Source organism: Scyliorhinus canicula, chromosome 10 (assembly GCF_902713615.1).
Source record: "Scyliorhinus canicula chromosome 10, sScyCan1.1, whole genome shotgun sequence".
Lineage (NCBI taxonomy): Eukaryota > Metazoa > Chordata > Chondrichthyes > Carcharhiniformes > Scyliorhinidae > Scyliorhinus > Scyliorhinus canicula.
In genome coordinates, this window is record NC_052155.1 from 3,327,450 (window position 1) to 3,345,804 (window position 18,355).

The following is an 18,355-nucleotide window of genomic DNA, read 5'->3' on the forward strand; positions in this document are numbered from 1 at the left end:
GAAGACTTTTGATAAGGTCCCATACAGGAGGTTAGTAAACAAAATTAGAGCTCATGGGACTAGGGGGAATATAACGCTACTGCGTGAGGATTGGTTAACAGACCAAAAACAGAGTAGGAATAACGGGCCATTCTGATGATGGCAGGCTGTTACTAGTGGGGTATCGCAAGGATCCATGCTGGGACACAGTTGTTGACAATGATTTGGATGTGGCAGCCAAATTGAATATTTTCAAATAAGCTGATGACATAAAACTAGTGGGAATGTAAGTTGTGAAGAGGATGGAAAGAGGCTTAAAGGGGACTTGGACAGACTAAGGAAATGGTCAAGAACATGGCAGAAAGCATACAATATGAATAAATGTGATGTTATCTGCCTTGGTAGACAAAAATGTAGAGTATTTCTTAAATGGTGAGAGGTTGGGGAGGGTTGATGTTGAAAGGGAGCTGGGTGTCCTTGTCCATGACTCACCAAAGCTCGTGTGCAGTTGCGACAAGCACCAATGGTATGTCACAAGGGGATTTTGGTACGGGGTAAAGATGTCTTACTGCAATTGTATAGAGCATGGGTGAGACCGCACCTGGAGTATTGTGGATAGTTTTGGTCTCCTTATCTCAGAAAGGAGGTTTACCAGGATGGTGCCTGGTCTGGAGGGTGTTAGCTATGTGGAGAGGCTGAATAGACTGACTGTTTTCATTAGAAAGACGGAGGTTGAGGGGTGACCTGATAGAGGTCTGCAAAATTATGAGGGGCATGGATAGAGTGGTTGGGCAGGCACTCTTTCCCAGGGTGGAGGGGTTAGACACCAGGGGGCATAGGTTTAAGGTCCGTGGGGCAAAGTGTAGAGGAGATGTGCGAGGCAGGTTTTATACACAGAGGGTGGTGAGTGCCTGGAACGCATTGTCAGGGGAGGTTGTGGAAGCAGATATATTAACTGCTTTCAAAAGGCATCTTGACAAACACATGGATGGGATGAGCATAGGGGGAGTCAGCACAAGGAAATGCTGAGAGTTTTGGCAAAGATTGGTATCATGACCGGTACAGGCTTGGAGGGCCGAAGGGCCTGTTCCTGTGCTGTACTGTTCTTTGCTCTTTGAATGGTTGGGCAGCTTCGAAAGGTCAGCTCCTCCAAATCTGTATGTTTCTATGTCCGTATGTTCCATGTCAGCAGCTCCTGAGACAGTTCATTATCCATCCTTCGTCCATGAACCTATGTTGTGCCAGTCGGGGATGTTGAAGGTGAGTGCGGTGTGCTCCTTGCTCAGTATTCATGTCTGTGTTTCTCACAACAGTTCATGGATGGTGACCATACTCTGCTCACCATAACCCAGGGACCATACTGCTCACCGTAAGCCAGGGACCATACTGCTCACCGTAACCCAGGAACCATACTGCTCACCATAACCCAGGGACCATACTGCTCACCGTAAGCCAGGGACCATACTGCTCACCGTAACCCAGGAACCATACTGCTCACCGTAACCCAGGGACCATACTGCTCACCGTAACCCAGGGACCATACTGCTCACCGTAACCCAGGGACCATACTGCTCACCGTAACCCAGGGACCATACTGCTCACCGTAATCCAGGGACCATACTGCTCACCGTAACCCAGGGACCATACTGCTCACCGTAACCCAGGGACCATACTGCTCACCGTAACCCAGGGACCATACGGCTCACCGTAACCCAGGGACCATACGGCTCACCGTAACCCAGGGACCATACTGCTCACCGTAACCCAGGGACCATACTGCTCACCGTAACCCAGGGACCATACTGCTCACCGTAACCCAGGGACCACCCTGCTCACCATAACCCAGGGACCACTCTGCTCACCCTAACCCAGGGACCATACTGCTCACCGTAACCCAGGGACCATACTCCCTGCTCACCGTAACCCAGGGACCATACTGCTCACCGTAACCCAGGGACCATACTCCCTGCTCACCGTAACCCAGGGACCATACTCCCTGCTCAGCGTAACCCAGGGACCATACTCCCTGCTCAGCGTAACCCAGGGACCATACTGCCCACCATAACCCAGGGACCACACTGCTCACCGTAACCCAGGGACCATACTGCTCACCGTAACCCACGGACCATACTGCTCACCGTAACCCAGGGACCATACTGCTCACCGTAACCCAGGGACCACACTGCTCACCGTAACCCAGGGACCATACTCCCTGCTCAGCGTAACCCAGGGACCATACTGCTCACCGTAACCCAGGGACCACACTGCTCACCATAACCCAGGGACCAACTGCTCACCGTAACCCATGGACCACACTGCTCACCGTAACCCAGGGACCATACTGCTCACCGTAACCCAGGGACCATACTCCCTGCTCAGCGTAACCCAGGGACCACACTGCTCACCGTAACCCAGGGACCATACTGCTCACCGTAACCCAGGGACCATACTGCTCATCGTAACCCAGGGACCATACTGCTCACCGTAACCCAGGGACCATACTGCTCACCGTAAGCCAGGGACCATACTGCTCACCGTAACCCAGGGACCATACTGCTCACCGTAACCCAGGGACCATACTGCTCACCGTAACCCAGGGACCATACTGCTCACCGTAACCCAGGGACCATACTGCTCACCGTAACCCAGGGACCATACTGCTCACCGTAACCCAGGGACCATACTGCTCACCGTAACCCAGGGACCATACTGCTCACCGTAACCCAGGGACCATACTGCTCACCGTAACCCAGGGACCATACTGCTCACCGTAACCCAGGGACCATACTGCTCACCGTAACCCAGGGACCATACTGCTCACCGTAACCCAGGGACCATACTGCTCACCGTAACCCAGGGACCACACTGCTCACCGTAACCCAGGGACCATACTGCTCACCGTAACCCAGGGACCATACTGCTCACCGTAACCCAGGGACCATACTGCTCACCGTAACCCAGGGACCATACTGCTCACTGTAACCCAGGGACCATACTGCTCACCGTAACCCAGGGACCATACTGCTCACCGTAACCCAGGGACCATACTGCTCACCGTAACCCAGGGACCATACTGCTCACCGTAACCCAGGGACCACTCTGCTCACCGTAACCCAGGGACCATACTGCGCACCGTAACCCAGGAACCATACTGCTCACCGTAACCCAGGGACCACACTGCTCACCGTAACCCAGGGACCAACTGCTCACCGTAACCCAGGGACCATACTGCTCACCGTAACCCAGGGACCATACTGCTCACCGTAACCCAGGGACCATACTGCTCACCGTAACCCAGGGACCATACTGCTCACCATAACCCAGGGACCATACTGCTCACCATAACCCAGGGACCATACTGCTCACCATAACCCAGGGACCATACTGCTCACCGTAACCCAGGGACCATACTGCTCACCGTAACCCAGGGACCATACTGCCCACCGTAACCCAGGGACCATACTGCTCACCGTAACCCAGGGTCCATACTCCCTGCTCACCGTAACCCAGGGACCATACTCCCTGCTCACCGTAACCCAGGGACCATACTGCTCACCGTAACCCAGGGACCATACTCCCTGCTCAGCGTAACCCAGGGACCATACTGCTCACCGTATCCCAGGGACCATACTGCTCACCGTAACCCAGGAACCATACTGCTCACCGTAATCCAGGGACCATACTGCTCACCGTAACCCAGGGACCATACTGCTCACCGTAACCCAGGGACCATACTGCTCACCGTAACCCAGGGACCATACTGCTCACCGTAACCCAGGGACCATACTCCCTGCTCACCGTAACCCAGGGACCATACTGCTCACCGTAACCCAGGGACCATACTGCTCACCGTAACCCAGGGACCACTCTGCTCACCGTAACCCAGGGACCACTCTGCTCACCGTAACCCAGGGACCAACTGCTCACCGTAACCCAGGGACCATACTGCTCACCATAACCCAGGAACCATACTGCTCACCGTAACCCAGGGACCATACTGCTCACCGTAACCCAGGGACCATACTGCTCACCGTAACCCAGGGACCTCTGCTCACCATAACCCAGGGACCATACTGCTCACCGTAACCCAGGGACCAACTGCTCACCGTAACCCAGGGACCACACTGCTCACCGTAACCCAGGGACCATACTGCTCACCGTAACCCAGGGACCACTGCTCACCGTAACCCAGGGACCATACTGCTCACCGTAACCCAGGGACCATACTGCTCACCGTAACCCAGGGACCATACTCCCTGCTCACCGTAACCCAGGGACCATACTGCTCACCGTAACCCAGGGACCACACTGCTCACCGTAACCCAGGGACCATACTGCTCACCGTAACCCAGGGACCATACTGCTCACCGTAACCCAGGGTCCACACTGCTCACCGTAACCCAGGGACCACACTGCTCACCGTAACCCAGGGACCATACTGCTCACCGTAACCCAGGGACCATACTGCTCACCGTAACCCAGGGACCATACGGCTCACCGTAACCCAGGGACCACTGCTCACCGTAACCCAGGGACCACACTGCTCACCGTAACCCAGGGACCATACTGCTCACCGTAACCCAGGGACCATACTGCTCACCGTAACCCAGGGACCATACTGCCTGCTCACCGTAACCCAGGGACCATACTGCTCACTGTAACCCAGGGACCATACTGCCCACCGTAACCCAGGAACCATACTGCTCACCGTAACCCAGGGTCCATACTGCTCACCGTAACCCAGGGACCATACTGCTCACCGTAACCCAGGGACCATACTGCTCACCGTAACCCAGGGACCATACTGCTCACCGTAACCCAGGGACCACACTGCTCACCGTAACCCAGGGACCATACTGCTTACCGTAACCCAGGGACCATACTGCCTGCTCACCGTAACCCAGGGACCATACTGCTCACCGTAACCCAGGGACCATACTGCTCACCGTAACCCAGGGACCATACTGCTCACCGTAATCCAGGGACCATACTGCTCACCGTAACCCAGGGACCACTCTGTTCACCCTAACCCAGGGACCATACGGCTCACCGTAATCCAGGGACCATACTGCTCACCGTAACCCAGGGACCATACTGCTCACCGTAACCCAGGGACCATACTGCTCACCGTAACCCAGGGACCATACTGCTCACCGTAACCCAGGGACCATACTGCTCACCGTAACCCAGGGACCATACTGCTCACCGTAACCCAGGGACCATACTGCTCACCGTAACCCAGGGACCATACTGCTCACCGTAACCCAGGGACCATACTGCTCACCGTAACCCAGGGACCATACTGCTCACCGTAACCCAGGGACCATACTGCTCACCGTAACCCAGGGACCATACTGCTCACCGTAACCCAGGGACCATACTGCTCACCGTAACCCAGGGACCACACTGCTCACCGTCACCCAGGGACCATACTGCTCACCGTCACCCAGGGACCATACTGCTCACCGTAACCCAGGGACCACACTGCTCACCGTAACCCAGGGACCACACTGCTCACCGTAACCCAGGGACCATACTGCTCACCGTAACCCAGGGACCACACTGCTCACCGTAACCCAGGGACCACACTGCTCACCGTAACCCAGGGACCACACTGCTCACTGTAACCCAGGGACCATACTGCTCACCGTAACCCAGGGACCATACTCCCTGCTCACCGTAACCCAGGGACCATACTGCTCACCGTAACCCAGGGACCATACTGCTCACCGTAACCCAGGGACCATTCTGCTCACCGTAACCCAGGGACCATACTGCTCACCGTAACCCAGGGACCACACTGCTCACCGTAACCCAGGGACCATACTGCTCACCGTAACCCAGGGACCATACTGCTCACCGTAACCCAGGGACCATACTGCTCACCGTAACCCAGGGACCATACTCCCTGCTCACCGTAACCCAGGGACCATACTGCTCACCGTAACCCAGGGACCATACTGCTCACCGTAACCCAGGGACCATTCTGCTCACCGTAACCCAGGGACCATACTGCTCACCGTAACCCAGGGACCATTCTGCTCACCGTAACCCAGGGACCATACTGCTCACCGTAACCCAGGGACCATACTGCTCACCGTAACCCAGGGTCCATACTGCTCACCGTAACCCAGGGACCATACTGCTCACCGTAACCCAGGGACCACACTGCTCACCGTAACCCAGGGACCATACTGCTCACCGTAACCCAGGGTCCATACTGCTCACCGTAACCCAGGGACCATACTGCTCACCGTAACCCAGGGACCATACTGCTCACCGTAACCCAGGGACCATACTGCTCACCGTAACCCAGGGACCATACTCCCTGCTCACCGTAACCCAGGGACCACACTGCTCACCGTAACCCAGGGACCATACTGCTCACCGTAACCCAGGGACCATACTGCTCACCGTAACCCAGGGACCACACTGCTCACCGTAACCCAGGGACCATACTGCTCACCGTAACCCAGGGACCATACTGCTCACCGTAACCCAGGGACCACACTGCTCACCTTAACCCAGGGACCATACTCCCTGCTCACAGTAACCCACGGACCATACTGCTCACCGTAACCCAGGGACCATACTCCCTGCTCACCGTAACCCAGGGACCATACTGCTCACCGTAACCCAGGGACCATACTCCCTGCTCACCGTAACCCAGGGACCATACTGCTCACCATAACCCAGGGACCATACTGCTCACCGTAACCCAGGGACCTCTGCTCACCGTAACCCAGGGACCATACTGCTCACCGTAACCCAGGGACCATACTGCTAACCGTAACTCAGGGACCATACTCCCTGCTCACCGTAACCCACGGACCATACTGCTCATCGTAACCCAGGGACCACACTGCTCACCGTAACCCAGGGACCATACTGCTTACCGTAACCCAGGGACCATACTGCTCACCGTAACCCAGGGACCATACTGCTCACCGTAACCCACGGACCATACTGCTCACCGTAACCCAGGGACCATACTGCTCACCGTAACCCAGGGACCATACTGCTCACCGTAACCCAGGGACCATACTGCTCACCGTAACCCAGGGACCATACTGCTCACCGTAACCCAGGGACCATACTGCTCACCGTAACCCAGGGACCATACTGCTCACCGTAACCCAGGGACCATAGTGCTCACCGTAACCCAGGGACCATAGTGCTCACCGTAACCCAGGGACCATACTGCTCACCGTAACCCAGGGACCATACTGCTCACCGTAACCCAGGGGCCACTCTGCTCACCGTAACCCAGGGACCATACTGCTCACCGTAACCCAGGGACCATACGGCTCACCGTAACCCAGGGACCATACTGCTCACCGTAACCCAGGGACCATACTGCTCACCGTAACCCAGGGACCATACTGCTCACCGTAACCCAGGGACCATACTGCTCACCGTAACCCAGGGACCATACTGCTCACCGTAACCCAGGGACCATACTGCTCACCGTAACCCAGGGACCATACTCCCTGCTCACCATAACCCAGGGACCATACTGCTCACCGTAACCCAGGGACCATACTGCTCACCGTAACCCAGGGACCATACTGCCTGCTCACCGTAACCCAGGGACCATACTGCTCATCGTAACCCAGGGACCATACTGCTCACCGTAACCCAGGGACCACACTGCCCACCGTAACCCAGGGACCTCTGCTCACCGTAACCCAGGGACCATACTGCTCACCGTAACCCAGGGACCATACTGCTCACCGTAACCCAGGGACCATACTGCTCACCGTAACCCAGGGACCATACTGCTCACCGTAACCCAGGGACCATACTGCTCACCGTAACCCAGGGACCATACTGCTCACCGTAACCCAGGAACCATACTGCCCACCGTAACCCAGGGACCAACTGCTCACCATAACCCAGGGACCATACTGCTCACCGTAACCCAGGGACCATACTGCTCACCGTAACCCAGGGACCATACTCCCTGCTCACCGTAACCCAGGGACCATACTTCTCACCGTAACCCAGGGACCACACTGCTCACCGTAACCCAGGGACCATACTGCTCACCGTAACCCAGGGACCATACTGCTCACCGTAACCCAGGGACCATACTCCCTGCTCAGCGTAACCCAGGGACCATACTGCTCACCGTAACCCAGGGACCATACTGCTCACCGTAACCCAGGGACCACTCTGCTCACCGTAACCCAGGGACCATACTGCTCACCGTAACCCAGGGACCATACTGCTCACCGTAACCCAGGGACCATACTGCTCACCGTAACCCAGGGACCATACTTCTCACCGTAACCCAGGGACCATTCTGCTCACCGTAACCCAGGGACCATACTGCTCACCGTAATCCAGGGACCACACTGCTCACCGTAACCCAGGGACCACACTGCTCACCGTAACCCAGGGACCATACTGCCTCGGGCCAAACCAGAACACTTTTCAGACAATGAAAGATGATTTGAAAGGTAGTCACTGCTCCAGTGTAGAAACAGGGCAACAGTTCGTGCTCAGCAACAAACTAATTACCAAGTGAGGTGTTTGAGATGTCGCCTGAGGGATAAATAACCAACCAGAACACCAAGGAAACGGCTCCTTTGATGTCTGTTGATTTAGTGCCGTGGGATATTTTGCCTCTACGTTTTGAGGAAGTATGTGAGGTCCATGAAATGAAATGAAAATCGCTTCTTGTCACAAGTAGGCTTCAAATGAAGTTACTGTGAAAAGACCCTAGTCGCCACATTCCGGCGCCTGTTCGGGGAGGCTGGTACGGGAATTGAACCGTGCTGCTGGCCTGCCCTGGTCTGCTTTCAAAGCCAGCGATTTAGCCATGTGCTAAACCAGGTGCTGAGATGGATTTACCTGTACGTGTCCAAAGAAGAAGGTTACAAGATTCTGTCGGGAAAGCTAGGGGGTGATCCCCTTGAAGCAAAGGAGATTGAAGGAAGATCTGATAGAGGTGCACAAGATTATGACAAGCTTTGAGAAGGTAGACAAAGAAAATCTGTTCCCAAGGACTGGGGGGGGGGGGTCACGGATTTAAGGTTTTGGACAAGAGATGCAGGGGGGGATGTGAGGAAGAGCTTTATTATAAACCAAATAAGAAGGGTGAAATGAAAATGAAATGAAAATTGCTTATTGTCACGAGTAGGCTTCAATTAACTTACTGTGAAAAAGCCCCTAGTCGCCACATTCCGGCGCCTGTTCGGGGAGGCTGGTACGGGAATCGAACCGTGCTGCTGGCCTGCTTGGTCTGCTTTCAAAGCCAGCGATTTAGCCCTGTGCTAAACAGCCCCAACATCACAATGTTGGGAGTGTACGATGGACCTCCCAACAGCCCGCAGGAGACTGGAGCAGTTGTGTAGTCAGATAATGAAAGGGTGTGATAAAGCAGGGTAGTTGTGATGGGTGACTTTAAACCCCCCCCCCCCCCCCCCCCCCCCCCCCCCACACATATTAACTGGGAATCCCTTACAGTCAGGGGCACGGATGGAGAGAAATTCGTTACATGTGTCCAGGAGGGTGTTTTGATCCAGTATGTTGACAATCCAACCAGGGAGGGGGCCATATTAGACTTGGTATTGGGGAACGAGCCAGGCCAGGTGATTGATGTTTCAGTGGGGGAGCATTTTGGGCTGAGCGACCATAATTCCGTAAGGTTCCGGGTAGTCATGGATAAGGACAAGAATGGTTCGCGGGTGAGGGTGCTTAATTGGGCAGAGGCCAATTGCCATGGGTGGGCTACACGGTAGCACAGTGATTAGCACTGTTGCTTCACAGCTCCAGGGTCCCGGGTTCGATTCCCGGTTTGGGTCACTATGTGTGGAGTCTGCACGCTCTCCCCGTGTCTGTGTGGGTTTCCTCCGGGTGCTCCGGTTTCCTCCCACAAGTCCCAAAAGACTTGCTATTATGTAATTTGGACATTCTGAATTCTCCCTCTGTATAGCCGAACAGGCGCCGGAGTGTGGCGACTCGGGGCTTTTCACGGTAACCTCATTGCCGTGTTAATGTAAGCCTCCTTGTGACACTAATATAGATTATTATTAATATACTATATTAGTATCTATAGATACTATATTAGTATCTATATTTGCTTCAGTTTTTCAGCGGTAGCAGCGAGAGCAGTAACCAGGAGTCTGTCGGGAAGGTAAGTTTCTCGTTTTAAAAACTTACCTTACAGGAGAAGCGGCCTTTGTTTTTTAACAGACTTTTTTTTTCGGAGTTGATTTCTGGGAAGGTGTGTAGTACCTGTATATAAGTTGGGCAGTTGCTAAACCCGAGACACTACACTTGTAGTGTCCCCCACCCTTCCACCTCCTCTCACCTAAGGGGTTGAGTTAATATCAGGTAAGCTCTTCCTTTCTTTTTCTTGTTTCTATCTGGAGGGGAAGGCAGTACAATGCTCCTCCTGCAGAATGTTTGAGGTGAGGGACGCCGTCAATGTCCCTGCTGATTTTACCTGTGGGAAGTGCATCCAGCTCCTCAGAAACCGCATTAGGGAGCTGGAGTTGGATGAACTTTGGATCATTCGGGAGCCAGAGGAGGTCATAGAAAGAAGCTTGAGGGAGGTAGTTACTCCGAAGAATGAAGATAGATGGGTGACAGTGAGAGGGGCTGGGAGGAAGCAGTCAGTGCAGGGATCCCCTGTGGTCGTTCCTCTTAGTAACAAGTATACCGCTTTGGATACTCATGGGGGGGGGGGGGGTGACTTACCAGGGTAAGCAATGGGGTACAGGTTTCTGGCACAGAGTCTGTCCCTGTTGCTCAGAAGGGAAGGGGGGGGGGGGGAGAGGAGTGGAGCATTAGTCATTGGAGACTCCATAGTTAGGGGAATAGATAGGAGATTCTGTGGGAACGAGAGAGACTCCCAGTTGGTGTCTTGCCTCCCAGGTGCCAGGATCCGTTATGTCTCGGATCGTGTTTTCGAGATCCTTAAGGGGGAGGGGGAGCAGCCCCAAGTCGTGGTCCACATAGGCACCAACGACATAGGTAGGAAAAGGGATAGGGATGTAAGGCAGGAATTCAGGGAGCTAGGGTGGAAACTTAGAGCTAGAACAAACAGAGTTATTATCTCTGGGTTGTTACCCGTGCCACGTGCGAGCGAGACGAGGAATAGGGAGAGAAAGCAGTTGAACACGTGGCTACAGGGATGGTGCAGGAGGGAGGGTTTCCAATTCCTGGATAATTGGGACTCATTCTGGGGTAGGTGGGACCTTTACAAACGGGATGGTCTCCACCTGGACCAGAGGGGTACCAATATCCTGGGGGGGAAATTTGCTAATGCTCTTCGGGAGGGTTTAAACTAGTTCAGCAGGGGATTGGGAACCTGAATTGTAGCTCCAATATACAGGAGGTTGAGAGTAGTGAGGTCATGAGTAAGGTTTCAAGGTTGCTGGAGTGTACCGGCAGGCAGGAAGGTGGTTTAAAGTGTGTCTACTTCAACGCCAGGAGCATCCGGAATAAGGTGGGTGAACTTGCAGCATGGGTTGGTACCTGGGACTTCGATGGTGTGGCCATTTCGGAGATATGGCTAGAGCAGGGACAGGAATGATTTTTGCAGGGTCCGGGGTTTAGATATTTCAGTAAGCTCAGGGAAGGTGGTAAAAGAGGGGGAGGGGTGGCATTGTTAGTCAAGGACAATATTACGGTGGCAGAAAGGACGTTTGATGAGGACTCGTCTACTGAGGTAGTATGGGCTGAGGTTAGAAACAGGAAAGGAGAGGTCACCCTGTTGGGAGTTTTCTATAGGCTTCCGAAAAGTTCCAGAGATGTAGAGGAAAGGATTGCAAAGATGATTCTGGAGAGGAGCGAAAGTAACAGGGTAGTTGTTATGGGGGACTTTACCTTTCCAAATATTGACTGGAAACGCTATAGATCGAGTACGTTAGATGGGTCCGTTTTTGTCCAATGTGTGCAGGAGGGTTTCCTGACACAGTATGTAGATAGGCCAACAAGAGGCGAGGCCACACTGGATTTGATACTGGGTAATGAACCAGAACAGGTGCTAGATTTGGAGGTAGGTGAGCACTTTGGTGATAGTGACCACAATTCAGTTACGTTTACTTTAGCGATGGAAAGGGATAGGTATATATCGCAGGGCAAGAGTTATAGCTGGGGGAAAGGCAATTATGATGCAATGAGGCAAGACATAGGATGCATAGGATAGGGAAGGAAACTGCAGGGGATGGGCACAATTGAAATGTGGAGATCGTTCAAGGAACAGCTACTGCGTGTCCTTGATAAGTATGTACCTGTCAGGCAGGGAGGAAGTGGTCGAGCGAGGGAACCGTGGTTTACTAAAGTAGTTGAATGACTTGTCAAGAGGAAGAAGGAGGCTTATGTAAAGATGAGACTGAAGGTTCAGTTAGGGTGCTCGAGAGTTACAAGTTAGCTAGGAAGGACCTAAAGAGAGAGCTAAGAAGAGCCAGGAGGGGACATGAGAAATCTTTGGTAGGTAGGATCAAGGATAACCCAAAAGCTTTCTATAGGTATGTCAGCAATAAAAGAATGACTAGGGTAAGAGTAGGGCCAGTCAAGGACAGTGGCGGGAAGTTTGTGCGTGGAGTCCGAGGAGATAGGAGAGGTGCTAATGAATATTTTTTGTCCGTATTCACGCAGGAAAATAGTGCCAGAAGACTGGAGGATAGAAAATGTCCCCTTGTTCAAGAAGGGAAGTAGAGCCAACCCTGGTAACTATAGACCAGTGAGCCTTACTTCTGTAGTGGGCAAAGTCTTGGAAAGGTTTATAAAGGAATAATTTGATTAGAGATAGTCAACACGGTTTTATGAAGGGTAGGTCGTGCCTCACAAACCTTATTGAGTTCTTTGAGAAGGTGGACAGGGTCAAGCAGTTGATGTGCTGTATATGGATTTCAGTAAAGCGTTTGATAAGGTTCCCCACGGTAGGCTATTTCAGAAAATACGGAGGCATGGGATTCAGGGTGATTTAGCAGTTTGGATCAGAAATTGGCTAGCTGGAAGAAGACAAAGGGTGGTGGTTGATGGGAAATGTTCAGACTGGTGTCCAGTTACTAGTGGTGTGCCACAAAAATCTGATTTCGGGCCACTGCTGTTTGTCATTTTTATAAATGACCTGGAGGAGGGCGTAGAAGGATGGGTAAGTAAATTTGCAGATGACACTAAAGTCGGTGGAGTTGTGGACAGTGCGGAAGGATGTTGCAGATTACAGAGGGACATAAGCTGCAGAGCTGGGCTGAGAGGTGGCAAATGGAGTTTAATGCAGAAGAGTGTGAGGTGAATCATTTTGGAAGGAGTAACAGGAAGACAGAGTACTGGGCTAATGGTAAGATTCTTGGTAGTGTGGATGAGCAGAAAGATCTCGGTGTCCATGTACATAGATCCCTGAAAGTTGCCACTTAAGTTGATAGGGTTGTTAAGAAGGCGTACGGTGTGTTAGCTTTTATTGGTAGAGGGATTGCGTTTCGGAGCCATGAGGTCATATTGCAACTGTACAAAACTCTGGTGCGGCCGCATTTGGAGTATTGCGTGCAGTTCTGGTCGCCGCATTATAGGAAGGATGTGGAAGCATTGGAAAGGGTGCAGAGGAGATTTACAAGGATGTTGCCTGGTATGAAATGAAAAAAGAAAATTGCTTATTGTCACGAGTAGGCTTCAATGAAGTTACTGTGAAAAGCCCCTAGTCGCCACGTTCTGGCGCCTGTCCAGGGAGGATGGTACGGGAATCGAACCGTGCTGCTGGCCTGCTTGGTCTGCTTTAAAAGCCAGCTATTTAGCCCAGTGAGCTAAACCAGCCGCTGGAGGGAAGATCTTTTGAGGAAAGGCTGAAGAACTTAAGGCTGTTTTTGTTAGAGAGAAGAAGGTTAAGAGGTGACTTAATTGAGGCATACAAGATGATCAGAGGAACCATGGATGACGGGTGAAATTGTGAGACTAGCTCAGATGAAAAAGGAAGCATACATAGGATCGAGGCAACTCAAAACTGATGAAGCTTTGGAGGAATATCGGGAAAGTAGGACGAATCTCAAACGCGCAATAAAGAGGGCTAAAAGGGGTCATGAAATATCTTTGGCTAACAGGGTTAAGGAAAATCCCAAAGCATTTTATTCGTATGTAAGGAGCAAGAGGGTAACTAGAGAAAGGATTGGCCCACTTAAAGACAAAAGAGGGAATTTATGCGTGGACTCAAAGGAAATGGGTGAGATTCTTAATGAGTACTTTGCATCGGTATTCACAAAGCAGAGGGACAAGATGGATGTTGAGGCTAGGGATGGATGTTTAAATACTCTCGGTCAAGTTGTCATACTAAAGGGCAGCACGGTGGCACAGTGGTTAGCATTGCTGCCTACGGCACTGAGGACCCGGATTCGAATCCTGGCCCTGGGTTACTGTCCGTGAGGAGTTTGCACATTCTCCCCGTGTCTGCGTGGGTTTCACCCCCACAACCCAAAGATGTGTAGGATAGGTGGATTGGCTACGCTAAAATTGCCCCTTAATTGGAAAAAATAATTGGGTACTCTAAATTTTTTTTTTAAAGTTGTCATACGGAAGGGGGAAGTTTTGGGTATTCGGAAAGACATATTAGGTGGACAAGTCCCCAGGACCGGATGGTATCTATCCCAGGTTCTGAGGGAAGCGAGGGTCGAAATAGCTAGGGCCTTAACAGATATCTTTGCAGCATCCTTGAGCACGGGTGAGGTCCCGGAGCACTGGTGAATTGCTAATGTTGTCCCTTTGTTTAAGAAGGGTAGCAGGGATAATCCAGGGAATTATAGACCTGTGAACTTGACGTCAGTGGTAGGCAAACTGTTGGAGAAGATACTGAGGGATAGGATCTATTCACATCTGGAAGAAAATAGACTTATCAGTGATAGGCAGCATGGTTTTGTGCAGGGAAGGTCATGTCTTACAAACCTAATAGAATTCTTTGAGGAAGTGACAAAGTTAATTGATGAGGGAAGGGCTGTAGATGTCGTATACATGGACTTTACTAAGGCTTTTGATAAGGTTTCCCATGGCAGGTTGATGGAAAAAGTGAAGTCGTATGGGGTTCAGGGTGTACTAGCTAGATGGATAAAGAACTGGCTGGGCAACAGGAGACAGAGAGTAGTGGTGGAAGGGAGTGTCTCAAAATGGAGAAGGGTGACGAGTGGTGTTCCACAGGGATCCGTGCTCGGACCACTGATGTTTGTGATCTACATAAATGACCTGGAGGAAGGTATAGGTGGTCTGATTAGCAAGTTTTCAGATGATACTAAGACTGGTGGAGTTCCAGATAGCGAGGAGGACTGTCAGAGAATACAACAAAATATAGATAGATTGGAGAGTTGGGCAGAGAAATGGCAGATGGAGTTCAATCCAGGCAAATGCGAGGTGATGCATTTTGGAAGATCAAATTCAAGAGCGGACTATGGTCAATGGAAGGGTCTTGGGGAAAATTGATGTGCAGAGAGATCTGGGAGTTCAGATCCATTGTACCCTGAAGGTGGCAACGCAGGTTGATAGAGCGGTCAAGAAGGCATACAGCATGCTTGCCTTCATCGGACGGGGTATTGAGTACAAGAGTTGGCATGTCATGTTACAGTTGTATAGGACTTTGGTTCGGCCACATTTGGAATACTGCGTGCAGTTCTGGTCGCCACATTACCAGAAGGATGTGGATGCCTTGGAGAGGGTGCAGAGGAGGTTCACCAGGATGTTGCCTGGTATGGAGGGTGCTAGCTATGAAGAAAGGTTGAGTAGATTAGGATTGTTTTCGTTGGAAAGACGGAGGTTGAGGGGGGACTTGATTGAGGTCTACAAAATTATGAGGTATGGACAGGGTGGATAGCAACAAGCTTTTCCCAAGAGCGGGGCTGTCAGTTACAAGGAGTCACGATTTCAAGGTGAGAGGTGGAAAGTTTAAGGGAGATGTGCATGGAAAGTTTTTTACGCAGAGGGTGGTGGGTGCCTGGAACGCTTTACCAGCGGAGGTGGTAGATAGCATCATTTAAGAAGCATCTAGACAGGTATATGAATGGGCGGGAACAGAGGGAAGTAGACCTTGGAAAATAGGGGACAGGTTTAGATAAAGGATCTGGATCGGCGCAGGCTGGGAGGGCCGAAGGGCCTGTTCCTGTGCTGTAATTTTCTTTGTTCTTTGATTAGATAGGGTGGACAGTGAGAGCCTTTTTCCTCGGATGGTGATGGCTAGCACGAGGGGACATAGCTTTAAATTGAGGAGAGATAGATATAGGACAAATATCAGAGGTAGGTTCTTTACTCAGAGTAGTAAGGGCGTGGAATGCCCTGCCCGCAACAGTAGTGGACTCGCCAACGTTGAGGGCATTTAAATGGTCATTGGATAAACATATGGACGATAAGGGAATAGTGTAGATGGGCTTTAGAGTGGTTTCACAGGTCGGCGCAACATCGAGGGCCGAAGGGCCTGTACTGCGCTGTTATGTTCTATAATAATAATCGCTTATTGTCGGAAGTAGGCTTCAATGAAGTTACTGTGAAAAGCCCCTAGTCGCCATATTCCGGCGCATGTTCGGGGAGGCCGGTACGGGAATTGAACCCGCGCTGCTGCCTTGTTCTGCATTACAAGCCAGCTAATTAGCCCACTGTGCGAAGGCCAGTTGATTGAAGTGCAGGACAAGTTGTGGTGATTGGAGGTCAATCATCTCAGCTCCAGGACATCAGTGCAGGAGTTCCTCAGGGTAGTGACCTCGGTCCAACCATCCCTTCCATCATAAGGTCACAAGTGGCAAGTTACATTGTGTTACACCAGTGCTAGGCAATGACCATCTCCTACAAGTGAGGATCTGAGCATCACCCCATGACATTCAATGACGTTACCTTTGCTGAATCCTCCGCTATTAACTTACTGATTGTTAGCATTGATCAGAAACAACTGGACTATCCATATCAATACTGCGAGTACAAGAGCAGGTCAAAGGCTAGGAATCCTCACCTGACTCCCCAAAGCCTGTCCGCTAACTATCAGGCACAAGTCAGGGGTGTGATGGGCTTTTCCCATTTGCCTGGATGAGTGCAGCTCCAACAACACTCCAGAAGCTCGACACCATCCAGGACAAAGCAGCCCCGCTTGATTGTTCCCCCTTCCACAAACATTCACTCCCTCCACCAATGAACAGTGGCAGCCGTGTGTACCATCTACAAGATGCACTGCAGCAACTCACCAAGATCCCTTGGGCAGCAGCTTCCAAATCCCTGACCACTACCATCTAGAAGGACAAGAGCAGCAGATACCGGAACCCCTTAATGAATTTTTTAAAATGATGGCACCTTTGGCAGGGCAGCATTCTGGATTTTGTGCTCAATATTCTGGCGTGGGGCTGCTCCATTTGCCCTTTTGTGAGCTTTCTGATCTGTGTGTCGTAATGCTTCATTAAATGGTGCCTTTCCTCGGTCAGCTGGTAGTGGGGTTAGCTAGTGTTTAGATTAAGCAGATTCCTGCCTTGGGCGGTGTGTTGGTGCCTCAGACCAGGTGACTGTTTTATTTGTTCTTGAGATGTGGGCGTCGCTAGCTGGGCCAGCATTTGTTGCCCATCCCTAATTGCCGTTGAACTGAGTGACTTGCTCGGCCATTTCAGAGAGGGGCAGTTAAGAGTCAACCACATCACTCTGGGCATTACTCTGTGGATCTGGAGTCACATGTAAGCCAGACCAGGTAAGGGTGGCAGATTTCCTTGAAGAATGGCCACTTGGCCAAGGAGGGAGAAAGTCAGAATCTGTGCCTTTGGGAGAGGAGAACATTGAAAGGATTATAAAGCTGGGCAGGGAGCTAGACGGCCTCTCAATGTTCACTCCCGGGAAGTGGTTTTAACAGAGGCACTAATTTGAGTGTTTGCTTAGTTCCTGTGTTCTGCTATGAATGTAACGAGTAGCAGATGGTAGTTTTTACAGAGGGCAGAGTCTGTTCTAAGCCGCCGAGCTTGCTTCTGTAATTATATTGGCTTTCTTTTTAAAAATACTGAGCGTGCTGGAAATGAGATTAACCCCATCCAGCTGTGGGAGTGTCTTTCCTCAGTCTGAACGGGCTGATTTTTCAGCACCTTCTGTATTTACCTCCGACTCTGTCGCGTTGTTCAGTGCAGCAAAATTATATAGAAATTAATCATCTTAGTGTCACAAGTAGGCTTACATCAACACTGCAATGAAGTTACTGCGAAAAGCCCCTAGTCGCCATATTCCAGCGCCTGTTTGGGTACACAGAGGGAGAATTCAGAATGTCCAATTCACCTAACAGCGCGTCTTTCGGGACTTGTGGGAGGAAACCCACGCAGACACGGGGAGAACGTGCAGACTCCACAATCCCAGGGCCGGTATTGAACCTGGGACCTTGGCACTGTGAGGCAGCAGTGCTAACCCACTGCGCCACCATGCTACCCTCGTTACT

At 51.7% G+C, this 18,355-nt stretch overlaps 1 protein-coding gene across 1 annotated transcript in view; it reads left to right on the top strand.

The window, feature by feature from the left end:
* chpf2 (chondroitin polymerizing factor 2) overlaps nucleotides 1-18,355 on the top strand; it is a 54,591-nt gene that overhangs the window by 7,283 nt on the left and 28,953 nt on the right. The gene's annotated exons all lie outside the window — the stretch shown is intronic.